The sequence below is a fragment of the Pseudophryne corroboree genome, chromosome 10 (genome assembly GCF_028390025.1).
Source record: "Pseudophryne corroboree isolate aPseCor3 chromosome 10, aPseCor3.hap2, whole genome shotgun sequence".
NCBI classification, from domain to species: Eukaryota; Metazoa; Chordata; class Amphibia; order Anura; family Myobatrachidae; genus Pseudophryne; species Pseudophryne corroboree.
In genome coordinates this window covers 99,216,990-99,219,473 of record NC_086453.1, presented here as the reverse complement: position 1 = coordinate 99,219,473, position 2,484 = coordinate 99,216,990, and the positions used below count along the sequence as shown (strand labels likewise).

The window sequence follows — 2,484 nt, the reverse complement described above, 5'->3', positions numbered from 1 at the left end:
CGTTTCGTCACATCAGACTTCTTCAAAGGGTAGGGACAGAGTGAAATGGCATGCCTATTTATAGCCCCAGTGGTAACTGATATGGGTGTGTGATGACATCATCGGTCATGTGGTCAGAAAAAAGCAATCAAGGATATTTAACATAAGTATAATCAGGACATTATATCAGAACATGGCCCCAGATAGTGTGGGTCACAGTAGCCAAGTTTATGTGGAAAACGAGTGTTCAAAGTTGTTCAAAACGTTTCAGAAAGACTTTAAAACAGTAAATTGTGGCACTTCCGCCACACTTCCGGTGACGGAGGTAGCGCGTCACGTGACCTCCGATACTTCCGCCCCACTTCCGGTTCGCTAGTGCGCATGCGTCGGCGGCGATTCGTGTACACCGCGCATGTGCCTGTTGTCTTGTTTAGGATGGCAGCAGACGATCTTCTTGAGCTCAGGGAAAAACTGTATGTCCATCAACCGGCGCATCATAGCGGCCATTTTGCAGGGGATATGTTCCATAGAATATACATGTATTACGGCGGCCATCTTTCCGGAGTTTGAGGAGGCTCAATACTTGTAATTTTGCGGTATCCATGGCAATAGTCATATGTAAAAAGAACAAGAGAGAACACGGTGAAATCTATGTAGTGGTCTTTTCTCATTGATATACAACTTATTAGTTTGAATAGTTTAGATAGCCACACATATAATCGTGCAAGATCTGGATCATAATTTGATAACAATTAGTGAGGAGATGAGGAATGCAGGATATAGTATGGGAAGTGCAAAAAGTGAACCATGTGCAAAGTGAGACTTCATACTGTGTGAATACATACTTATTTGGTCCGGTATCTAAATAATAATAAAAATAATAAAAATAAAAATAAAAATAGTAATAAAAATAAAAATAAAAATAAATATAAATAAAAATAATAAAAATAAATAAAAATAATAATAATAAAAATAAAAATAAAAATAATAAAAATAAAAATAAAAATAAATAAAAATGATAAAAATAATTATGAAACTATATAACCTAATATGGTGATTATTTTTCGGAATAACTATTAACTAAGGGAAGAGTGTGTCCTCCTTAGTTAAGGTGGTAAAGTGACATGTGCAATATGAGACATTATATGTGTCAGGTGATGATAGACCGGTTACTGGTTTGCTTGACGTCATTTGTCAGTCCTTACAGTACCCGATCTTCCCGGATGGTCACCCTCTCTGGTACTGATCGGGCCCAGACACTGCTTAGCTTCCAAGGTCGGACGAGATTGGGCGTGCCAGTGTGGTTTGACTGTACACACCGATAGACGTCGTAACACCAGCACAAGATCGCATAACACCTGAAGCATATCTTCATTCGTGATTATGGATGCAGGCAACACAAACACAAGGGGGGGGGGGTTAAAAAGAAGATACGGCACCTCATAAGAAGGGTGCAATCTCATATCCCTCGTTCAGACCCCTTGGTTGCAGGGTCTGTAGCTGGAATATCCAATACATCTCCCTCCTTGAAAGTTTATTCGCAAGGTCACCTCCTCTTTCTCCCAGGCAGACATGCTCGATGGCCTTGAATGTGAGATCTTCAGGATTGGAGTTGTGCCGTGCCGTAAAATGTCTTGAAACAGTGTGGCTCTCCACCTTGTTCTTGATGTTTCGTATGTGTTCCTGGATCCTTGTTTTTAGTGATCTTTTCGTCTTTCCCACATATCTCTTTTTGCAGGGGCATTCAAGTAAGTAGATCACTGACGTGCTATTGCAATTCATGAAGTCTTTTATGGTGTATTGTTTCTTGTCATCTGTGTCGCTGAATGTTTTCCGGTTAGGATGCAGGTATTTACAGATGTTACATTTCCCACATTTAAAGGACCCCACACATTTGGGCATCATGTTGTTCCTGGTCTGGTTCTCCTTCAAAAGACTTGGAGCAAGGTGGTCTTTAAGGTTTCTGGATTTCTTAAAAATAAGAACAGGTTCGGGCGGTAGGATGTCCTTGAGTACCGGGTCCATGAGGAGGATATTCCAGTGGTTCCTAAGCGAGTTCCTGATGGTCTTCTCATGTTGGCTATAGGTGGTAATGAAGGCAACGGAATTCATGTTGGTATCCCTTTGTTTATATTTCAGGAGGTCCTTTCTGTCCACTCTCCTTGTCTTTGCTAGGGCTTCCTCTATAATGGGTCCCGGATACTCCTTGTCCTTGAACCTTTTGCTATAGATCTCCAATTGGTCCTCACAATCCTTGGGATTCGTGCAATTCCTTTTCACCCTTGAAAATTGTGATGCTGGTATGTTATCCTTCCACTTCCGGAGGTGGTTGCTCTGGTAATGCAAATAGCTGTTCATATCCACCTCTTTGATAAAGTTCTTAGTGGTGATCCTTCCATCTTCACCGGTAAGAATCAGGTCCAGGTATTCAACAGATTTAACATCATGTTTTGAGGTGAAAGTTAAGTTGAGGTCATTGCTTCCCATAGTGTTTAAAAACTCATT

The 2,484-nt window shown here is 40.9% G+C and overlaps 1 pseudogene; it reads right to left on the bottom strand.

Moving 5' to 3' along the window:
* Positions 1-1,177: 1,177 nt before the first annotated feature.
* Positions 1,178-1,296, bottom strand: LOC134967138 (5S ribosomal RNA; annotated as a pseudogene).
* Positions 1,297-2,484: the final 1,188 nt, after the last annotated feature.